This window comes from Leptonychotes weddellii, chromosome 3 (assembly GCF_054177405.1).
Source record: "Leptonychotes weddellii isolate Sample4059 chromosome 3, ASM5417740v2, whole genome shotgun sequence".
In the NCBI taxonomy this organism is placed as follows: Eukaryota; Metazoa; Chordata; class Mammalia; order Carnivora; family Phocidae; genus Leptonychotes; species Leptonychotes weddellii.
Window position 1 is genome coordinate 101,985,115 of NC_138371.1, and position 13,876 is coordinate 101,998,990.

Below are 13,876 nucleotides of genomic sequence, written 5' to 3' on the forward strand. Positions count from 1 at the left end.
GCAATCCATATCAAATATCAGCATTTTTCACCAAGTTGGAACAATCCTAAAATTTGTATGGAACTACAGAAGACCCTAAATAGCCAAAGTAATCCCAAAAAAGAAAACCAAAGCTGGAGACATCACAATTCTGGACTTTAAGCTGTAGTACAAAGCTGTAATTATCAAGACAGTATGGTACTGGCACAAAAACAGACACATAGATCAATGGAATAGAATAGAAAACCCAGAAATAGACCCATAACTCTATGGTCAGCTAATCCTCAACAAAGCAGGAAAGAATATCCAATGGAAAAAAGACAGTCTCTTCAACAAATGGTGTTGGGAAAATTGGACAGCCACATGTAGAAGAATGAAATTGGACCACTTTCTTAAACATACAGAAAAAAACAGACTCAAAATGGATGAAAGACCTAAATGTGAGACAGGAATCTATCAAAATCCTAGAGAAGAACACAGGCAGCAACCTTTTTTACCCCAGCTGCCTCAACTTCTTACTAGACACGTCTCCAAAGGCAAGGGAAACAAAAGCAAAAATGAGCTATTGAGAGTTCATCCAGATAAAATGCTTTTGCAGAGCAAAGGAAACAGTTGACAAAACTAAAAGACAACCTGCAGAATGGGAGAAGATGTTTGCAAATGACATAAAAGATATAAGACAGGTAAGACAGATAAAGGGCTAGTGTTCAACATCTATAAAGAACTTATCAAACTTAACACCCAAAAAACAACAAATCCAATCAAGAAATGGGCAGAAGGCACGAAGAGACATTTCTCCAAAGAAGACATATGACAAATGGCCAATAGACACATGAAAAAATGCTCAACATCACGGCATCAGGCAAATACAAATCAAAACCACAATGAGATACCACCTCACATCTATCAGAATGGCTAAAATTAATGTCAGGAAACAACTATGTTGGCAAGGATGAGGAGAAAGGGGAACCCTCTTATACCATTGGTGGGAATGCAAGCTGGTACAGACACTCTGGAAAACAGTACGGAGAAATGTAAATGAATACATTAGGAAAAAAGGAAGTCTCAACCTATAACCTATGTTCCATCTCAAGAACCTAGTTAAAAAGAGCAAATTAAGTCTAAAACAAGTAGAAGGAAATAAATAATAATGAGCGGAAATCAATGAAGTAGAAACAAAATGAGCAGAGAAAAATCAATGAAGTAAAGAGCTGATTCTTTAAAAAGTCAATAAAATTGACCAAGCTCTAGTTGGCCTGACAAAGAAAAAAGAGAGAAGACACAAATTATCGATACCAGAAATGAAACAGGGGACCCTGCAGGTATTAAAAGGATAAGAATACTACCAATAATGCTATACATATAAATTTGACAACTTAGATGAAATGGACCCATCAATCAAAAAACACAAACTACCATAAAACCTAGCAATTGCACTTTTGGGCCTTTATCCCAGGGAAATGAAAACTTACATTTATACAAAAACCTGTACATGAATGCCATAGCAACTTTATTCACAATAGCTCAAATTCAAAATAGCTTAATATTCAAAATAGGTCAAAACTGGAAATGGCCTGGATGTCCTTCAACAAGTGAATAGTTAGACAAACTGGTACATCCATCCAATGAAGTACCAGCCATGGATATACACACAGCTTGGATGCATATGCAGAGAATTATGCTAAGTGAAAAAAATCCGAAGCTAAAGTATTACATACTGTATGAATCCATTTATGGAATATTCTTGTTTATTTTTTAAAGTTTTTATTTAAATTCCAGTTAGTTAACATACAATGTTGTATTAGTTTCAGGTGTACAATATAGTGACTCAACACTTCCATACAACACCCAGTGCTCATCACAAGTGCCCTCCTTAATCCCCATCACCTATTTCATCCCCCCCACCCCCTGCCAACTCCCCTCTGGTAACCATCAGTGTGTTCTCTATAGTTAAGAGCCTGGTTCTTGGTTTGCCTTTCTCTTTTTCCTTTTGTTCATTTTGTTTCTTAAATTCCTCATATGAGTGAAATCATATGGTATTTGTCTTTCTGTGACTTAGTTCACTTAGCATAATACTCTCTAGCTCTATCTATGTCATTGCAAATGGCAAGATATATAACATTCTTTTTTTTTTAAATATGGAACACTTCAGAAATGTGTGTCTTTTTTACGTATGCTAATCTTCTCTGAGTCATTCCAATTTTAGTATATGTGCTGCTGAAGTGAGCATTATAATATTCTTGAAATGACAAAATTATAGAGATGGAGAACAGATTGGTAAAGATGGTGGCATGGGTGTGGCTGTAAAGAAGCCATAGGAGAGAACCTTGGGGTGATGGAAGTGGTGCGAGTCTTGATGGTGTAAATGTCAACATCCTGGTTTTGATATTGTGCTATCGTTTTACGAGATGCTGTCATTGGGGGGAAATGGGTGAAAGGTACATGGTAGTTCCCTGTATTATTTCTTATAACTTATATGTGAATCCATAATAACTTCCCCCCAAAATTTAACTTAATTATAAAAATAACTCTTATTCTTACCCACTAGCTAATCTGATTCCTCAGGGTACCCTTTAAGGAAGTTTGAGCAAATTTTGTCTCTATTTGCCATATAAGAAAGAGAAGGCACACATACAAGCAAATTGTGTTGAGGACTCAGGCCTGAGTGTTGAGCCTGGCCATGCTGGAAACACGACCTGGAGATAGAAGACTAACTTTTAGCACTCTGCTCTGAGCCTACCTGCACGTACCACGATTCCTCTGACGTACTCTCCCATCACCTGGGGAGAAAACAGAAGGACAAACCCTTGTACTGCTACCTCGTGGTTTGTCTGCTGAAAATAAGAATGAACAGGCTGGAATAGACCACGGACTCTGAGTGGGACTGAGATGGCTGACCTTAAGGATGGAAGATCCCCAAGAGGCTGGTAACTTACTGGAGTCAAGCAGTTAGCAAGCTGTTCATTAATTAATAACGGGACAAAACCCAGAACTAATATATGCTGTTGGGCCAGAGGGGACAAAACCCAGAACTAATTTATGCTGTTGGGCCAGAGGTGCCAGGAAGGCTAAAACAGAGAAACAAAAAGTTCAAAATTCTTCATTAATCTAGAGAGCGCATTTCAAAATAGCCTCCTGCTTTCATCTCTCAGGGAAAGCCTCACTCTATCTGTTACCACCAGGGGGCAGTAAGGAATCCAAAATAGTCCTTTCACTGCAGAGGGACCTTGATCAAATCAGGTTATCCACAGAACCTGGGGGTGTCTCCTGGAAATCGAAGGCTATGTATCCCTGAGCCAAATTCCACCCCAGGAGCACTCTTAACCACCTGCCACCACACACACACACTGCCCGGTGTTACTCTATATGGCTTCTGATCTCCTACCATTTTGGATTCATTTCTTTGACCATGAACCCGCATACTAAAGAGAGGACTATAACTGTACCAGATATATATCCTAGTTAGTTCTGCCACTAGTAGCTAAGTAAAGAGTAACCAGTATTGATTTCTGAGTCTTATTTTTTTCTTTCATAAAATGGGAGTAATGACAATAATATTTATTGAACCTTTACCTTACACGAGTCTCATGACAGCCAGATGAGGTAGGCACTATATCCTCATTTTACAGAAGATGAAAATGGGGCACAGAGAAATCAAGTAACTTGGTCATGGTCACATCAGCTAGGAAGTGGTGAGTCAGGATTTAAACCCAGGCAGTTTGGCTCCAAGCCTTTGTGTGCCCATTCCTCTGAAGATTAAGAAAGGCAACAAAAAGAAAGTTAGTGCCCACAGTTAGCCCTATATTAGTCATCTGACTTGGACTTTGCCGCCTTAAGATTCTTTAAAGCGTGCTCTGCAAGCTAATACTGAGCACGTGCATGTGTGGCCACAGGTGAGCAGATAGATCAGCTGCAAGCTGGGAGGTGCCCGTGGGCAGCCTAATAGAGGCGGCCCCCGCTCTTCAAAGTTGGGCTACCATGGAGGCCTGACCCCATCCCATCAAATTGTACCACAGCCCTGTGAGGTGCTGGTGCTCCCGTTTTACACATATGGCATTGATATCCCAGCCCATTCTTTCTCCTCTACTCTTTTGTATCTCCTTGTAACCCATAATCCCCAAACAACAGGGAAATTCTTCCCTCTCATAAGAAGCTGGCAGAAAGACAGTCTCCTTTCTGAGTGACTCCATTAGAAACCCCATTAAGAACCTTGCAGACATCAGACAAAAGAACTTGCCAGCAGTAAGATTTGCAATTGTACCCAGTGGTCATGGGGAAGGGACACACAATTGGTATAATTCAGCTTAAAGCAGCTCAAAGAAGAAAGCTGGGAAATAGGAGGAGCCAAGCTCTGGAGTAATGTCTGCTGACAAGAGGCCTGGATGGGGGAACCAGAAGGGGTTTTGCTTTAGGACTGAACAGCCTGTGAGTACAAGATGCCAACAGAGCCAGGTTTCCCAAGACAATCTCGATTTCAAAATTTCATCTGCTGTCAATCACACATTTCTAGTTTTAGTATAAAAACCATGGTTTCTTCTAGGGCAGGTTCTAGACTAAAGAAGTCTTTGAAAGCAAGGCTTACATACTGGGGTGTGCTTGGTGCAAGGCTGGCATGGCGTACCCTCCCCAGCTTCTCCCAGAAGCTTGAGCTCTGTGTATTGATAACCAGCAGGGGAAGACCCATTAACCCTTAACAACAAGGTGAACAACTTGAAACAGGCTTGAAGCCATTTTTAGAAAGCTAAGCCTATTCCTGCAGAGAAAGGAATAGCAGTTCCCTTCCTACTAGGTGCACTGCCTATTCTTATGTCAACTACAGAGCAGCCTTGCAAGGCACCATTACTCCGTTTCACAGATACGTACTTTGTGCTCTGCCAGGTTAAGTACTCACCTAAGGTGACACAGCTGACAGGTAATGCACCAAGATCTGAAAACACATTTCACCATTTTCTATGCCCAACCTGTTTTGTGGATTTTCAGAAGGAAGAATTAACATCAAAGCCAGGGAAACAGTGCTCCACTGGTGACAGAACCATAAGGAAATGAGTCAAGTTGATTTTTAATTAACAAGAAGTCAGAGGGTCTTCCCAGGATCTGGGGGAGTGGACCTAAGTTTCCCAGATTGCTGGCACGAAGCATCTCCTGAAGCAGGATCCACAGGATTTGGAAGGCAAATGATGAGATTGACAATCAAATAATTTTGGAAAATGCCATAAGGTTAAACTGATGTTTCTTCTACAGACTAGCGGACATTTCAAAGGTCCAAGTGCAGGAAGCTGAGGTATAGAAAAGTTCCTTGTAGGCCAGTATAGGGCTGGGAAAGGTGACTTGTGCCCCAGCTCTCCCACCATCTGGCTGGGCACCTTGGGTCCCTTTAGGAACTGTGGTCTTTCATTAATAAAGTCAAGTGACTGTCATGTGGTAATGTCTTCAGAGTTCCTCTCCCTCTGATATTGCATGGCTGCAGACATACTTCTGGGGAGCTCCCCACCCTTACTCTAATGCCTACTACAGTGCTACCTAAGACCAGGTACTTCCTCCTCGGAGCCTCTGTTCCTCATCTACAAAATAAGGCTGACAGCACTTGTCCTAGGAGAGCTGACGATTAAATGACAACCTGTGTTTAGACATCTGACATGTAAGTAGCAACCAAATAGTTTCCTCTCCCTCAGTTTCCATCTTGGAACTGACTAAGACTGCCATGACTTTGGGCGCTTGTTTAATTCACTCACCTCAATGCACACATTTCTGAGAGGATTACATGGGAATGGACACAAGAAAATAAGAACCATTCAAACATGAAGCATTGCTCTGTTCTAGAGGAAGGAGCAAGGCCAGAGAGCCCCTTCTCTATCTCCTCTCCAGGACAGTGTCCTGGCAGCTCAAAGCCCAGGGATGCACTCCCTCCAGCTAAGCCAGTCTCTGGGCCCTGCCCCTATACATTTCGTGCTCTCTTCTGCTTTTCCATCTTAACATGCCCATCCCTCCATCTGAAATGTACCCCTTCCTGACTACCCAGTTCTACCAAAAGTCCTATCCTATTCTCAGGGGCCATGTTAAGTCTCACCTCTCCTGTTAGGCCTTGGCTTTACACATTTTGCCAACATTCACCTGCTCCGTCCTCTTATATCCTCCTTTGCCAGGGCTGGGGAGGAAGCTGCATGAGGGAAAAGCAGCAACACATATAAAAGACACAGTCTCGAAGGCCACTGATTTCTCCCGCAGAAGTATTTCTATACAAGGCCCTTGTATGGGAATGACTGAAGAGTTTGACTATTGTTCTCAGAGGCAGGAGACTTTTGCATTGCACCAAAACCTTGAGCCTTTTCAGTGAATGTGCCCGGAAAGGCAAATAATAGAGCTTTTCAGTTGTTGCCAGGGCAAGCCTGAGAGCAAAATGGGTCCCATTAGCCATGACTAGTTCCAGTGAGGGGGCCTCACTCAGCTCCTTCTATGTCTGCATGCACCTAATGTCCACAAAACAATCCAGTTCCCAGCAAGAGCCCCTGGCCCCCAAGGTCAACAAGCAAATACACAGAACCATTTCTACCCTTTTCTTACAGGGTTTCCCTTGATAAGAAGTGGCCATTTCTCAGGGGAGAAAGGGCTCTGTTTGAGTGCAAATGCATCAACTCTCTGCTCCAACACAGGACGTACTCTGCTGGTGCTCCCCCTGCCTCTCTGGCTTCCTCTCACACCCTTATTTCTCCCTAACTGTGGAAGCCATTGTCCCCCCAGGCAGCTTCTATGCTCTTTCTAATTCTAGACACAGCCCCTGGGTCATCTGGTCTACTGTGGCTTCAAGCGCTGCCTGTGTGCTCAGCACACAAAATAGCTGTCACCACCTTCCTCTCTAGACCTGCAGACCTAACTGCCTACCAGAGCTCACTGCTTATCTCATAGACACCTCAAAGTCAGGTTCCAAACAAGCACAGTAACCTCTCTCTGCCTCTTCTGTATTCCTTATTCATCAATCATACCATCATTGAGCAAACTGATGAGCACAGAAACCCTGAGCCCTTCTAGACCTCCTCTCTCATTCATCCCACATCCTAACTGGCTCCAAGTCTGGTTATACATCTGAGTGCTCCACATAAATCCTCTTCTTTGTCCCATTGCCACTGATCCAGGTGTACCCTCTCATTACTAGCAGCTTCCAAAGTACTCTGTAGGCCTCCAGCCTTACTCTTCCCACTCTGTTGCCAGACAGATCTTTCTAAACCATGAATTAGACAGTTTATCACATCTGTAAAATACCTTCTGTGTAGGCTGAATAATAACTCCCATGGTGTTCATATCCTAATATCCAGGACCTGTGAATGTCACCTTTTATGGCAAAAGGACTTTGCAGATATGATTATGTTCAGGATGTTGTGATGGGGAGCTCACCCTGGATCATCCAGGTGGGCCCAATGTAATCACCATGGGCCTTCTCAGGGGGATGAAGGAGGATCAGAGGAGGAGACTGTGTAATGCTGAAGGCAGAGATGAAGTAATGCTTTTAAAGATGGAGCAGGTCATAGGCCTAGGAATTCAGGCTGTCACTAGGAGCTGAAAAAGGCCTAGGAATTCAGGCTGTCACTAGGAGCTGAAAAAGGCAAGGAAACGGATTCTGGAATAAAAGTATCAGATCTCAGAATAATGAGGCTCTACGAAGAGAGATTTTAGGAGTTATCAAGCCTATTTTATTGAGTACCATGTAAATGGCCACCTCCTACTTTATTTATAAGGCTGGTCCTAGGTGGAATGAGGCCATCCTGCTGTTAGTAGGTCCAAACCTCATTCAGACCCTATAGCAGACCTGGTATTTTTATTCAGTTCTAAAAAGGTTCCCCTGTTCAGATCCTGAACCTAACTTGGCAGGGATTTTAATCCACAAAGGAATGTGGCTGCCCAAAGAGCTAATGCCATCTTAGGATGCATCAACTGACAAACACTGTACAGAAGAAGAATGAGGTCAAGTCCCACACTCCCCTGGGCCAGTCAGACCACAGTAGCCCGATCTCAGTTCTGAGGCCCATGCTTCAGTAAAATCCTGACAGATTTGATCACAGAACAGTGATCAAGATGCGAAATGAGCTCAAAATCATGTTGAATGAAGAATGATTAAACAATGGAATTTGTTTAACCCCAGGGGAAAAAAGATGCCTTAAAAGGCAGAAAAAGATTAAAGATCTTCACCTTTATTAACTAACACATGGGAGAGAAATTAGACATGTTCTGTGTGGATTAGAGGAAAGAAAGGACATCCACTAATGACAGTCCTGCAGGGGCACATGAAGATGAGATCTGGGACTGGGACTGTGGGCAGGTCACGTAATACCCAGGGGCCAGATTTTTTTCATCTGGAAAATAATGATGAGAAGGAAGAGAAGGATAATAACAGCACCTTTCTCATGTGGGAAGAATTACTTGAGACAGTATTTCTGAGACTCAGCACAGTTCTGGCAATAATTACTGCATTACAAATGGTAAGACAGTATTATCGACAGGAGAAAGATTCTATTTAATACAAGGAATGACTTTCCAGCAATTAGGCTGCCCAATAGCTTGTATGCGGCCTCAGAAGGCACCCGAGAGGGTTGCACAGGGATGGAGCCCTTGAAAACAATTCTCTAAACCCCCACCATCTACTCAAAGCCCACCTATCTGGAAAGGCCCAGTGCAAATGTTTCCCTTTTGAGATGCCTGTTATCACTATGCTAACCCTCCCCAAATCCTTCAAAATCTTAAATTGTGGTTGTAAATTTCCTAATCAAATCCTTGCTTAAATAACAAGCTCCTCCTATGAGGACAAGAAACACAACTCTATATTTTGCAGCATTGTAGGAGTTCTGCATGTGACAGAGATATTTGAGAAATGCTGGCCAGTTGACTGGTTTCACTCCCAGAACACGAAGCCACTTCATGCCTCTGCCATCAAAGGGAAGTTGTTAAATCCAGCTGCTGTCACTTATACCTCCTCACCTTTTTAAAGACTTATTGAGGTATAATTTACATACCATACAAATTACTCATTTAAAGTAGACAATTGGATTTTTTTAAATAAACCCATAGAGTTGTACAACCATCACCACAATCTACTTAGAGAATGTTTCCCCTCCCCTCAAAGGAAATCCTACTAGAATTCCCTCCCTATTACACATCCCAACAAACACATCTCAACCTCACCCTACTTTCTATCTCTATAGACTTGCCTATTCTGAATATTTCCTATAGGTGGGATTGTATGTCATCTTTGTGACTGGCTCCTGTCACTAGCCATAATTATTTTGAGATTCATCTACGTTGTATTTGTCAATAATTCATTCCTTTGTTGCTGAGCAGTATTCCATTGAATGGATATGCCACAATTTGTTTTTCCTCTCAACTGTTGATGGACATTTGAGTTATTCATAGTTTGGGACTATTATAAATGAAGTTGCTCTGAGTATTCATGTACAAGTCTTTGTGTGGATGTATGCTTTCATTTCTCTTGGATAAATGCATAGAGGCGAATTGCTGGGTCAGGTGGTAACTCTATGTTTAACATTTTGAAAAACTGCCAAACAGTTTTCCAAAGTGGTTGCACCATTTTACAGTCTAGCCAGGAATGTATGAGGCTTCCAACTTCTCCAGATCCTCGCCAACACTTTCTATATTTTTTATTACAACCATGCTAGTGCGTGTGAAGTGCTATCTCTGTGATTTTGATTTGCATTTTCCTAATGACTAGTGATACTGAGCAAATTTGGATGTGTTTATTGGCCACTTGTACAGTCTATCTGGAGAAATATCAATTCAAAATCCTTTGCCTACTTTTACATTTGGGTTGCGTTATTATTGAGTTGTAAGGCTTGTTTATGTAAATCCTGGATATATTTGTCTTATCAGATATATGATTTACAAATATTTTCTCCCATTCTGTGTACTTTTAACTTTCTTGATGGTATTTTTTTTGTTGTTTGCAGCATAAAAGTTTTTTCAGACCAAATTTTTATGTTTCTTTGTCATTTCTCAAATGTCTTTCAGTCATTGATTTCCAACTTAATTCCATTTTAGTTGAAGAACATACTTTGTATGATTTCAATCCTTTTACATTTTTGATGCTTGTTTTATGGTTTAACATATGGTCTATTCTGGAGAATGTTCCATTCACACTTGAGAAGAATGTGTATTCTACTTTTGGTTGGGGTAACGTTCTATAGATGTCTATTAGTTCTAAATAGTTCACAGTGTTGTTCAAGTCCTCTGTATCCTTGTTGGTCTTTTGCCTAGTTGTTTTATCAATTAATTAAACTGATATTGAAGTCTCCAACTATTATTATTAAACTGTTTATTGCTCCCATCAATTCTGCCTATTTCTGCTTCCTATACTTTGGGACTCTGTTAGTAAGTACATATGTATTTTTGATTATTATATCATCTGGATGGATCAACCCTTTTATCATTATAAAATGTCCCTTTTGCTGAGGTCTGGGCAGACTTTCGCAGACCAATCAAAGCAAGAAGCTCTTAAGAATGACCTGGTGGAGGCCTTGAAGAGAAAGCAGCAGTGTTAGAGCTCGGCTCCATGCTCCCTGTACACGCCACAAGCTCGTTAGATTCCTTTCTTAGAGAACTTGTCTTCTGCTCGCTTCCCTCGCCCCTCGCCTCCCCACCAGGTTACATAACGCCGGCTTCACTGACCACACGGCGCCATCTCTCCCTGAGAATAAAGCCCAGTAAACACCCTCCATCTCTGAGGCCTCCTTCCCACCACGTTTTGCTATCAGAACTCTCCATATTTCCACAGAGACCATGTGTTTTTGTTTGTTCCACAACCCCATCTGCTCCCCCCATTTATAGGCATAAAATACACTGTCTGTCCACCTCCCCTTGCCTTCCACCTTTTTGTTACATTGGTGTAAAAAACGTAAAACAAAAAAAATTTTATGAACTAACAACAACAACAAAAGAGTCCCTCTTTATCTGTAGTAAAATTTTTTGTTTTAAAGCCTGTTTGGGCTGATACACGTATAGTCACTCGTGTTCATGTTGTTTTCACAGTATATTCTTCCACTCTAAGTTTCAACATATTTGTGTATTTGAATCTAAAGAGTCTCCTATAAAGAGCATATACAGATTGTCCTTGACTTACAGTGGGGTTACATCCCAATAAACCCATCATAAGTTAAAAATATCATAAGTCAAAATGCATTTAATATGCCTAATCTACCAAACATAGCCTCGCCCACCTTACACATGTTCAGACACTTACATTAGCGTATAGTTGGGCAAAATCATCTAACAAAAAGCCTATTTTATCATAAAGTGTTGAATATCTCATGTAATTTATTGAATGTTCTACTGACAGTGAAAAACAGAACGGTTGTAAACGTATCAGTTGCTCGCCCTCATGGTCCCACAGCTAACTGGGAGCTGTCTTCACTGCTCCTGCCCAGCATCAAGAGACAGTATCTTAACACATATTGCTCACCTGGGAAAAGATCGAAATTCAAAATTCAAAGTACAGTTTCTCCTGAATGTGTATTGCTTTTGCACCGTGGTAAAGTGAAAATTAGTAAGTGGAAACATCACAAGTCAGGAACCACCCAGTTGGATGTAGTTTTTTTGATTTGGGTTTTGTGTTTTTTTTTTTTTATCCTTTCTGACAACCTCTGCTTTAGATGAGATCTTCCACTTAGCCTCTTGTTTTCTTTATGTGTCATGTCTTTTTTGTGTTCCTCCTTCATTATCTTCTTTGCCTTTAGAATATCTTCTAGTGTGATATTTTAATTCCTTTAATGTGTTTTTTTTCCCCACACTTTTTTAGTTGTTTTCTTAGTGCTTACAATATTCATCTTATCTTACCAGGATCTGCTTCAGATTTATATGAACTTAATTCCAATGAGATATAAAAACTTTACTTCTATAAAGCTCCACTTTCTTCTCCTTTTTTGGTGCTATTAGTTTTGTACACACTGTGTCTATAGATGTTACAAACCCATCAACACGTTGCTATAATTATTACTCTATACAATTTTTTATATATATGTATACATATATATATAGAGAGAGAGAGAGAGAGATTTTATTTACTTATTTTAGAGAGAGAGAAAGCGTGAGCCAGGATGGGCAGAGGGGGAGGGAGAAGGAATCTGAAGTAGACTTCACACTGAGTGTGGAGTCCGATGTGGGGCTCTCTCCCACAACCGCAAGATCATGACCTGAGCCAATTTTATGTATTTTTAAAAAGCTGAGAGAAGTATATATTTACAGAGTTTGTTATATTAACCTTATTTACCATTTCTGATTCTCTTCAATTCCTTCTATGGATTTGAGTTATCATCTGGTAAGGTACGATACAGCTGCGTTCTCAATCAATCATTTATGTTGTACACAACCCACATCTGATGTCACCACTCCGACTCTCCACCACCTTCAGGAAATGTCTGAGCTAATGTCTCTGCCTCCAGAACTATCTCTTCCGTGTCCCGGCGCACACCCTGTGCTTCTGAGATTCCCATGCTCACAACATACACCCTCACTGATCCTTTGCCTTTTTGCATGCTGTCCTTTCCTGCTTCACCAGGCTCCCCCCAGCTCACTCTTCAGAGTCTCCCTCAAGTCCCACCTTAGCCATGCAGCCTTCTTTGAGGTTCTGTGGGCAGCAGGCCCCCCTGACACCAGTGCCTCCCACAGTCCTGCATAATGGCCTATTTACCTGTCAGCCTCCCTGGTTTCCCAGGAGTGCCTTGTCTCCTGGGCACCCTAATTCTGACTGCTTTTTGTTTCAATCCCCGGCTGCACAGGCATTGCTGTTGTTATTGCCATTGATGCTGTTGCTGCAGCTGCTATCGGCTGATCTGTCTCCCCCACTAGACTTACAGGCTCTGCTGAGGGGACAGCATGGCTCAGTCCGTCTAGAACCCCAGCTCCCGGCACAGCACGGGGTCCGCAAGAGCAGTTGCTCAGCAACACTTCTGAGTGAAAATTGTGAAGTTGGAGGAATTTGTCTCTCCTGTTATAAAAATAACATCTATAATAACAAAATAGCTAAGTATGAAATGCTCACCATATGTCTTGTACCTTTTTATACATTATTTAATCCTAAAATGATGTAGATGGTATTGTCTTTATTCTACAGACACCTTTATGAAGCTCAGAACAACAACCTGCCCAAGCTATTTGCACAAGCTACTATCTGGTGGCGTTTTAATCGGGATGAGGTCTTTCTGACTTCCAATGTCTGAGTGTACAAACATTAACTCGTGATGTCTCATGAATGTTATAGAATCTCCAGGACACTGGCACAGTGACTCTTAATATCCTCACGTTTCCTGCTGGCTATGTCCACGGAGGCCCTGTGAGGGTCAGTGACTTACTCTAGATCACAGATGAGCTGATGACAGGAGGATTCCAGTAGCCATGTGTCCATGTTGGTGATGTCACTCTGCTTCTTCTAGTGACCCAGAAAATGCTGGCCTCTGACCTGCAGCTTCACAGGTACACTGGAGGCCCACAGCCTACCCCACTCCAATCTTTAGGACAAGAGACAGTGTGCAGCTGCCCACCCAAACCCTGGCACCAGGTCCTGTTCCTCCTTAGGCCGAGTAAAGAGGTTTTCCCAAGCTGAAGGAACTGCTCCCAGGTGCTGACTGGGGCCCACTCTTGCCCACATATCCTAGCTGTCCATCTCGTGGGGGAAGAGTGTGGCCTTCCTTCTTCTGAAAAGACATAGCTGCCCAAGAAACAACACTGCACAACTAATGCAAACCAGAGCTGGGTGTGGAGCCTGCACAGGCTCTTCTCCCAACAAATGAAATAACAAGCCACATACAGAGTGGGCCTCACCCACTTGTGGCCAGCAGACAATGTCTGTCACCATTTATGGACACATCCTGATTTGTGTCCTCTCTGCCCTCTTTCCCAGATC

General features: G+C 42.0%; 1 protein-coding gene and 1 pseudogene across 4 annotated transcripts in view; both read right to left on the reverse strand.

Annotated features, from left to right (window-relative positions):
- ARHGEF4 (Rho guanine nucleotide exchange factor 4) overlaps positions 1-13,876 on the reverse strand; it is a 230,301-nt gene that overhangs the window by 202,514 nt on the left and 13,911 nt on the right. The window lies entirely within an intron of this gene.
- On the reverse strand, positions 2,112-2,209 carry LOC115945113 (U6 spliceosomal RNA; annotated as a pseudogene).